The sequence below is a fragment of the Neofelis nebulosa genome, chromosome 9, assembly GCF_028018385.1.
Source record: "Neofelis nebulosa isolate mNeoNeb1 chromosome 9, mNeoNeb1.pri, whole genome shotgun sequence".
Taxonomy (NCBI): domain Eukaryota; kingdom Metazoa; phylum Chordata; class Mammalia; order Carnivora; family Felidae; genus Neofelis; species Neofelis nebulosa.
Genome location: NC_080790.1, coordinates 120,404,408 through 120,414,468, shown reverse-complemented (window position 1 = coordinate 120,414,468; position 10,061 = coordinate 120,404,408). Strand labels below are relative to the sequence as shown.

Genomic DNA, 10,061 nt, shown 5'->3' with positions numbered 1-10,061 from the left:
GAACCATCCCCTGAAATTCCCCCAGGGAACCCTCCTCCCCAGAGCTCAGAGCACTCCTGCCTCCTCTGTCTCTATGTCCACTCCACTGTCATCCTCTTTTCCAAAGCCCTGGCCCAGACGTCCTTCAGCCAATGACTCTAACACTTCCCTTTTCTCCCAAACCTGAGCCCCCTGCAGAAGCACTTGGGATTGTTCAACCCCTACTTCAATTCCTACATCCCAACTCCTATCCCCTAAGTTGAGCCTTAGGAGTGCATTAAATGGAACATTTCAGTGAGTAAAAAATGGAAGATCTGCTTGTGAGCCACTTTCTGTATACCTACCTTGCTGGCACATGGAGGTATGAATTTATTATTTTTAAAAATTTTTTAATGTTTATTTTTGAGAGGTAGAGAGACAGAGTACGAGCAGGGGAGGGGCAGAGACAGAGGGAGACACAGAATCTGAAGCAGGCTCCAGGCTCTGAGCTGTCAGCACAGAGCCCGACACAGGGCTCGACCTCAAGAACCACGATATCATGACCTGAGCCAAAGCCGGATGCTCAACCGACTGAGCCACCCAGGCGCCCCTGGAGGTATGGGTTTTAAAAGAGAAGCAAAACAAAACGAGGAGGGCAGTTTCAAGATTTATTGGGTGGGTGAGGGGACAAGGATGCACAGTGCAGAAAACTCTTGGTTGTAAAAAGTTACAGGAGGAATAGGCAGGGGGACGTGGAGCCTGCTGGACACCTGGCTCAGGTGGAAGGGAACCGGTCTTCCTGGTCCCAGGTGCTGTGTGACACCTGCTGGGGGAGCAGCAGAGCCAGCTGAAGTCTGTAGCTCTGGACCTCAAGTCTCCAGGGTCCCAGGACTTTCCCTCTGGCCTGCTCACGCAGAGAGAAAAGTCCCTCCAGGCTGTGCTGAGGCAACAGGATAAGAAGGTCTGGCCATGGTTCACGTGGCGACATCATTCTTCACTCACTCTGCCAGTGTCCATGATCAACTCCGAAATAATCTAAAGCAGAAAAGTCCAATGAGACCAAGTGCTTGGAACTTCTGTATCACTAACACAGGCCAACTTAGCCCCTTGGCATTAACTCACCATGAAGAGGTCCCTCCAGGGCAGCTGGGACCCAGGTCATCCTGAGAGGACCAATGCTCCACCTCCTTAAGGAATCTTCCAACAATCTCTAGATCCGAGGCAGCATCCCTAGGGTGAAGAGGACGTCACAGAGCAGAGGGTCACAACATGCGTTTGGGTCTCCAATGTTATCTCTCAACTGTCTTCAAGCTGCTATCAGTGAGAATGCCCCCATTCATCAGGGACGAGCTGCCAGTTTTGTTTCACACCAAACACAGCTCAAAAATGAATCTCAATGTTCCCAGAGAAGGGTCAAAATAAAACGATCTCTTAACAACTGGGCCTTTGCAGGGCAAGAGCAGATATAGTAATTGGTAGAGAGGTGGCTGGAGGGCTCAAGCTCAGAGGCTCCTCCCACTGAGCCCCCATCCCCCATGTTGGGAGTGAAGGCCACCACTGCAGCCTCTCTCCACTGTCTATTACATCCCTGCACATCTGCCTCCCAAGTGCTTGTGCTCATCCCTGCGTCAAACTCCTTCTCGTGTTGTTCCCCCCACCACCCAATACCTTTCTACTTCCCACCACGTTCCACCCCTTCCAAGGCGTGCACAGGGCCACCATATCCAAAAAGAGACTTCCCTTTGAAAACGTTATGGCAATCAGTAGAAACCACCCAGCATCGCGTAACGTCATCATGCAGAATTCATCCTGGCTCCTTAAACCCCAGAAAGTTTCGAAACCTCGACACCGACATAGCCCGTTTCCCCGTAACAGGAGGCCAAGCTGAGAAAGGCCAAGCTCAAGTCTCCCGTCATTGACTCTCACACAGCAGCCCTCGATGCCTGAGACCACACAGCACTAGCTGGGGAGAAGGAGGAGTGTGCGAAAGCGCCAGCATTTGAAAGGGATGGGTGTAGACCCTCCAAACACGGGAAACTGCTTTCAACAATTCCTCTCCCTGCATTATCAATGACCAGAGCACAGACAGCCCGTGATCGCTTCTGAATGCAGGTGCATGCAAGGGGGGAGAGAGAGAGAGAGAGAGACCTAGGAAGGGGAGCAGGTGCTACTGGCCTGTGGAATAGGTGGAATCTGGGAAAAGCACCCAAGCACAGGACCCCATGAGTGGCCACTCTTTCTTGCAAAAGAAACCCATAGAACCTCCCTGCCAAGTGGAATCAAAGAAAAGTCACTTTGGACACAAACACTGGGAAAATATTAGGGTTGGAAATAATAGGGATCCTGTGGTTTTAAGCAGCACAGAAGTCACTACTATCATAAGTTTGTTGTTTTAAATGAAGAAAATAAGGTTCTGAATAGATCACTGACTTAGAGAGCAGCAGAAGGGGATTCAAACCCAGGGGACGGGAGTGTCTGATGCGTGGGTCCACTCGTTTCCCTTTAAAAACATGCTTCTGCTGTCACTCCAGGGAGGGAAGGCAGATACCCCAGAGAGCTCTCATCACCCAGTGAGACTCTGGAGGCCTTTCCTCTGCAGCAGCCATTGAAGACATGTCAGGGACCAGATGTGATCTAGGTTACCTGGGGCTGAGGTGGGGAACAGATCTGAGGACTCATGGACATTACCGTCTCACTTCTCAGCTCCCCTATAACTTCTTAGGAGGCCCCTAGGAACCCCCACATGATTGTACCAGATGCAAGGAACCAACACTCCAGAGAACAAACCAGAGATCTTACCTCAAGGACACTGGGGTCTAGAATGTTCCTGATAGAACTCCCATGATGTCTCTCCACACAGTGGGCTCATCTGCAATAGACAAGAACCCAAGAATGGGCCCCCAACATGTCCCTGCTCACACCAGGGCAGGGCAGGGCAAGCATCAGGAAAGGTCTCAGCACAGTAGTTAGCAGATAGTAAAGTAAGCATTTGACAAAGATCGGCTGTTATTATTTCCTAAACAGACATGCTATTTCCTCATAGAGAAGATAGTAGTTAACCCTACTGTCCTAGGGGGAGACAGTGCTTGGTCTATGACAGGGTGGCCAATGCTGATTAATGCATAATTAACCAGTGAGAGGCTGGAAAGGACGCCAATGCCGGATTTATGGGAGTGCCGTGGCTGTCTGACAGCAACTATGCTGGGCTTCGAGGAGAACTCAAGTGACACATACAGCCTGGTTCCCAACAGCAGGGGCAGAAGTGAAAGCTCCAGCAGTGACCCTAACATACACACAACTGCCCCGAGGGCCCTGGGGACCCAAGGTGTCTACAGAGAAAAAGGGATATGGGAAAGCTCCTGGAAGGTGTGGACGTGGACCCTCCAAACACAGGACAACTCTTTCCCTGAATCCTCTGCCTGAAATACCAGTGAGCCCGACATTGGCACCAGGTGACAGGAGACATCTAAAAGTGGGTAGGAAAGAGGAAGTGCAGGAAAGCCCCAGGTTTGGAAGGGACAGGAGTGGACGTTCCCAAGATGGGGAAACGGTTTTAGCAATTCCCTTCCCTGCACTATCACTGCTGACCTGGACACAGGCAGCCCATGTCAGTAGCCTATGTTCCCAGGCAGAGGAGAACTGCCCAGCCAAGCCCAGGACCCTGAGAGCCATCACCATCTCATGTAAACACGCCATCTCCCGTCATCAAGAGGGGGCACGTGAAGACCAACTCGCGGCAAAAACTGCCTACATTGTTTAGTCCCCCACAGATACAGACGGACGATCTACTACGTGCCACCAACCGTGGGCTCAAAGACAAAGAACACGGACAAGACTTCTGTCCTCCCAGAGCTCTGGCACTTTCCCCACTTAAAACACAGCGGAGCTCAGAAGGACCTAACCTAGCCAACGTGATGCGCTCGCCACAGGCTGAGGCAGGATCTGAACCCAGACCTCTCTGGCCCCCAGACACACCCCCATCCACCACACCAGGCCTCCTGGGGGCTTTCTCAGAACCCGCAGGAGCTCCAGGACGCCCCCCCCCAACCCCCCACCGTGGTGTGGCAGGAAGGCAACGAGTCCCTGCTCAAGGATCTCCTGAGCAGCAGCACTTACCCAGGCCTCACCCCCTGGACACCGCGGGGGCACATCCGGCGCTGCGGCGCAGGGTCCTGCAGCAAAGAAGGGGGCGCTGCCTGACGCACAGCCCCCAAAGCCGTCCAACGGAGAGTTTCCATCTGCTTCCAACAGAGCCCCGGAGCCCGCAACGCCTACGCAGGAGACAGCACGGGGAAGGGGCTTTAGTGCAAAACAAAGACACCGGAATCGGCCTCTGCCGCTCTGGGGCCCCGCGAGCGCCCCCAATTGAAGACTCACGCAACCGCTCTGCACAACGGGGGTTTTAACGCTTTCTCTTAAAGGCTGTTGACGAGAAAACAGGTTAACGCTCTCACACGGTCACTTCGTGGGCAACCGATGAAGCGCTTTGGGGGATTCGAGGCCCAGAGCCGGAGGTGGGTGTGTGCGTGAAAATCACGCGGCCCCGGGAGCTCTTCAGGCCCGGGGCCACACGGGGCTCCGCACTACTGGCGGCGGCACTCGGCCCGCGCGTCGCCGGACCCGCTTCTGGTAGTTGGCGGGACACGAGTCTTCCCCGCGCGCAGGGGATCAGACCAGGAGTCCCATTCTCGGGGACACGCATCCCGAGAGGTCCGCAGCCGGCGGAGGGGCTGGGCCCGGACCCAGGAGCGGGGCCTGAAATCGGCGCTGACCTCCGCCGGCTCTCCCCGTCCCCCCGGGCCTCAGTTTCTCCTCCTGTCGGGGGTGGGGGGGGGTGGATGATGCACCGGCCTTGGGAGGCCGCGGGGGGTTTCCTGTGCATCGCGGCCCCGCAGGGACTCACCCGGGGAGCCGGGCCTGTCGCCGGCAGGGTCAGAGGGGACGGCGCGAGAGGGTGCGGCAAGCCTCCTAATCGTTCGGAACTATTTGGGACAGCAGCCACTGCCGCAGGAAACTGCTACACCCGGCCCGCGCCGGCGGAAATGCAGCTCGACGGCGGGCTGCGCCCTAGAGAGGCATCTCCCGGGCTGAACGCGCGCGCGCTGCCTCTTATCGCCCCCTGGTGGAGAGGAGGTCAATATCTGACCCGCCAAGTGTCCAACTCTTCACTTTCCCATCGCCGCATCCATCCATCCATCCATCCATCCATCCACCCCTAAGAGAAAATAGTTAGAGGGCACCAACTTTCTTATCCATCCATCCACCTACGCACTCATCCATTCATCCATCTAGATGTTCATCTAGACTCCCATCTGCACAGAAAAAATATACTGAGCAGCTACTTCATGTTAGGGACTGGGCTAAGCATTGGAAATGTATTGCAGAAGACAGGGTTCTGATATATTTTGTTGCTGTTATATTCTTGTGGAGATAATGAATCAGCAAATGCAATAATTTAAAATCATGACAAGTGCTACAAAGGAAGTGGGCATGGTGGTATAATAGTGGGGACCTACTTAGCCAGGGCCGACAGCAAGGGCCTGCCCTAGGAAATGGTGTAACAGTGTTTTTCATAGCATGCTGTCACTGCAATGCCCCATCCCATCAACGCTACAGATGACAGCTACAACCATAATATCAACTAATAATGACTAAGTGTTGAATGCACCCAATATTCCAGGCATTTTGATTCGTTTAATCACGTCAATCATATAAGATAAACCCTACTATTATTAATTTTGCCGATGAGGAAACAAAAGCTCAGAAAGTTTAATTCATGTATACAAGATCACGCAGTTAACGTGTTAAGAAGTGTGCATGATCTGGGGCGCCTGGGTGGCGCAGTCGGTTAAGCGTCCGACTTCAGCCAGGTCACGATCTCGCGCTCCGTGAGTTCGAGCCCCGCGCCAGGCTCTGGGCTGATGGCTGAGAGCCTGGAGCCTGTTTCCGATTCTGTGTCTCCCTCTCTCTCTGCCCCTCCCCCGTTCATGCTGTCTCTCTCTGTCCCAAAAATAAAAAACATTGAAAAAAAAAATTTTTTAAAAAAAGAAGTGTGCATGATCTGAGAATGAACCCTACTTGTGAGCTAACCAGTTAGCCCGTTGTTTCGTAGGTGCTGGCAGAGGACAGAAAATTCCTGAGGCAATCTGAGGACCTTATTACTACTGTGGCAAAGCAGAGAGGGCTTTAAGTTTCTTGATGTTGTTGGTTCCCATGCCTCCGAGGTCCCATGGAGTGGTGCAGGGCCCATGATGGCTGCCTGGACACACAATGCGTTACAGTGTTACAAAAGAGGAACACTGAGCTTGGGGGATTTGCCACTTGGAGCAAACAGAAGTAAGCCTGCTTTTAGCGTGGGAGGAGACTTTATCTCATCCTTCAAGGTTTGCTCACTGCAAAACACAGCTCTAAGAAAGGGCCTGGGGGAAAAAGGAGTCAAAGGCCTTGCCTTGTTAGCATGCCCACAGGGCCCGTGGCAAATTGCTTCTCCTAAACAGAAGATATCAGAGTCAAAATTCAAACCCAGAAATCAATCTAAGAGCAATTTAATAGGTGCTTAAAAGTGTGTTTGGTAATATTTAATTTCTCTTTTTTTGGTAATACTTAATTTCTATTCCTGATCAGAAAAGTATATTTCGGCATACTTGGATTAAAAAAAATTTTTTTTTAACATTTATTTATTTTTGAGACAGAGAGAGACAGAGCATGAACGGGGGAGGGTCAGGGAGAGAGGGAGACACAAAATCTGAAACGGGCTCCAGGCTCTGAGCAGTCAGCACAGAGCCCGACGCGGGGCTCGAACTCACATACCGCGAGATCGTGACCTGAGCCGAAGTCGGCGCTTAACCGACTGAGCCACCCAGGCGCCCCTCGGCATACTTGGATTAAATGAATGCTTTCCTCATGTGATACAGACCAACAGCCTTACATTTCAATGCCTACATTTAGAGGTATTCTTGGAAAAACTAGGACCAACAAATTGCCTATTTTCATGAGGATCTGGATATTAAGTGGCTGGGCTATCCAGAGTTTGGACCTAGTCACTCTTTCTCCCTGGTTTTCTTGTGGCACTCTTCCTGTTGAATTCAATCGAGTTGTAAATGTCACTTATGGTGTCCTGCCCTCCTCTGACAAAAAACTGGATGTGAGACCCAAGCTGGGTAGGTCATACTTTCTTCCTTGATTTTCCATGGTGAATGTGAGGAAGTATGGATCCAAAAGCAGCTGTGGAACCATGAATAGAGTTATCCCTCTATTAATTTCCAAAAAGGTGGCTTCTAGGGGCGCCTGGGTGGCTCAGTCGGTTAAGCGTCCGACTTCAGCTCAGGTCACGATCTCGCGGTCTGCGAGTTCGAGCCCCGCGTCAGGCTCTGGGCTGATGGCTCAGAGCCTGGAGCCTGCTTCCGATTCTGTGTCTCCCTCTCTCTCTGCCCCTCCCCCGTTCATGCTGTGTCTCTCTCTGTCTCAAAAATAAATAAACGTTAAAAAAAAATTTAAAAAAAAAAAAAAAAAAAACAAAAAGGTGGCTTCTTGTAAGTGATATGCTTTGGTAGGGTATTGAAGGGCTCACGTAGAAAGGGAGAACAGGAAGAAGTTCGGGGAAAGGGAGGAAGAAGAATCAGAAGCTGAAGTCAGGGAAGGGGCAGAGGAATAGTATGCGAAGTAGTTAGGAACTGGGTGGGGTCTTACCTCGACATCTCATTGCATGGCCTGTAACAAATGAGCTTTATTTTTTATTATATTTATTTATTTATTTATTAAAAAATTTTTTTTGACGTTTATTCATTTTTGAAAGACAGAGAGAGACAGAGCACAAGCAGGGGTGGGGCGGAGAGAGGGGGACACAGAATCTGAAGCAGGCTCCAGGCTCTGAGCTGTCAGCACAGAGCCCGATGCGGGGCTCGAACTCACCAACCGTGAGATCATGACCTGAGCCGAAGTTGGATGCTCAAGCGACTGAACCACACAGGCGCCCCAATTATTTTTATTGTTTTCATGTTTATTTATTTTGAGAGAGAGAGAGAGAGAGCGTGCACATGCTCATGAGCAAGGGAGGGGCAGAGAGGGGGAGGACAGAGAATCCTAAGCAGGTTCCACACTGTCAGCGCAGAGCCCGGTGCAGGGCTTCAACTCATGAACCATGAGATCATGACCTGAGCTGAAACCCAGAGTGAGATGCTTAGCTGACTGAGCCACCCAGGTACCCCAACAGATGAGCTTTAAATGTTGACACAGGAGAAGAGAAATCCTCATTCTTGCTATGAAAGAGGGACTCACTTAATTCTAAAATGCAAGAAGAATTCCATCTGTCTGCTCATAGCACTGGAGGCGTTAAAAAAATAATAAGAAAAAAGGACACTCGAAAGATCTAAATAGAGCAAATCAATGAAATTACAAAAATAGAAAGTAAAATGGCAGAAAATGAACATAACCATACGTAGAGCAGCAGAGGCAAACAATTTTCGGAATGAGAAAGGGTTCATAGCATGATATTATACATGGAAAATCAGATAGACTCCACCAAAAGTCTGCTAGAACTGATACATGAATTTAGCAAAGTTGTGGGATACAAAATCAATGTACAGAAATCAGTTGCATTCTTATACACTAATAATGAAGCAACATAAAGACAAATAAAGAAACTGATCGCATTCACAATTGCACCAAGAAGCATAAAATACCTAGGGATAAATCTAATGAAAGATGTAAAAGATCTGTATGCTAAAAACTACAGAAAGCTTATGAAGGAAATTGAAGAAGATATAAAGAAATGGAAAAACATTCCGTGCTCATGGATTGGAAGAATAAATATTGTCAAAATGTCAATACTACCCAAAGCTATCTACACATTCAATGCAATCCCAATCAAAATTGCACCAGCATTCTTCTCGAAGCTAGAACAAGCAATCCTAAAATTCATATGGAACCACAAAAGGCCCCGAATAGCCAAAGTAATTTTGAAGAAGAAGACCAAAGCAGGAGGCATCACAATCCCAGACTTTAGCCTCTACTACAAAGCTGTAATCATTAAGACAGCATGGTATTGGCACAAAAACAGACATATAGACCAACGGAATGGAACAGAAACCCCAGAACTAGACCCACAAACGTATGGCCAACTAATCTTTGACAAAGCAGGAAAGAACATCCAATGGAAAAAAGACAGTCTCTTTATTTTTTATTTTTTTTTAACGTTTTTATTTTTGAGACAGAGAGAGACAGAGCATGAATGGGGGAGGGGCAGAGAGAGAGGGAGACACAGAATCGGAAGCAGGCTCCAGGCTCCGAGCCATCAGCCCAGAGCCCGACGCGGGGCTCAAACTCACGGACCGCGAGATCGTGACCTGAGCTGAAGTCGGACGCTTAACCGACTGAGCCACCCAGGCGCCCCGACAGTCTCTTTAACAAATGGTGCTGGGAGAACTGGACAGCAACATGCAGAAGGTTGAAACTAGACCACTTTCTCACACCATTCACAAAAATAAACTCAAAATGGATAAAGGACCTGAATGTGAGACAGGAAACCATCAAAACCCTAGAGGAGAAAGCAGGAAAAGACCTCTCTGACCTCAGCCGTAGCAATTTCTTACTTGACACATCCCCAAAGGCAAGGGAATTAAAAGCAAAAATGAACTATTGGGACCTCATGAAGATAAAAAGCTTCTGAACAGCAAAGGAAACAACCAACAAAACTAAAAGGCAACCAATGGAATGGGAAAAGATATTTGCAAATGACATATCGGACACAGGGCTAGTATCCAAAATCTATAAAGAGCTCACCAAATTCCACACCCGAAAAACAAATAATCCAGTGAAGAAATGGGCAGAAAACATGAATAGACATTTTTCTAAAGAAGACATCCGGATGGCCAACAGGCACATGACAAGATGCTCAACATCACTCCTCATCAGGGAAATACAAATTAAAACCACACTCAGATATCACCTCACGCCAGTCAGAGTGGCCAAAATGAACAGATCAGGAGACTATAGATGCTGGAGAGGATGTGGAGAAACAGAAACCCTCTTGCACTGTTGGTGGGAATGCAAATTGGTGCAGCCACTCTGGAAAACAGTGTGGAGGTTCCTCAAAAAATTAAAAA

The 10,061-nt window shown here is 49.5% G+C and overlaps 1 long non-coding RNA gene and 1 other non-coding gene across 3 annotated transcripts; both read right to left on the bottom strand.

Moving 5' to 3' along the window:
* Positions 1–612: 612 nt before the first annotated feature.
* On the bottom strand, positions 613–4,986 carry LOC131485746 (uncharacterized). Of its 2 annotated transcripts, none has more exons than XR_009248989.1 (5): positions 4,413–4,986; positions 4,075–4,229; positions 2,758–2,827; positions 1,081–1,188; positions 613–993 (listed from the first exon to the last, which is right to left on the bottom strand). It is a non-coding gene; the product is annotated as an uncharacterized LOC131485746 (long non-coding RNA). The 2 variants fall into 2 exon arrangements; XR_009248988.1 differs by having other exon boundaries at positions 4,862–4,986.
* LOC131486438 (small nucleolar RNA SNORA71) lies at positions 1,939–2,072 on the bottom strand. The gene has a single exon (XR_009249341.1). It is a non-coding gene; the product is annotated as a small nucleolar RNA SNORA71 (small nucleolar RNA).
* Positions 4,987–10,061: the final 5,075 nt, after the last annotated feature.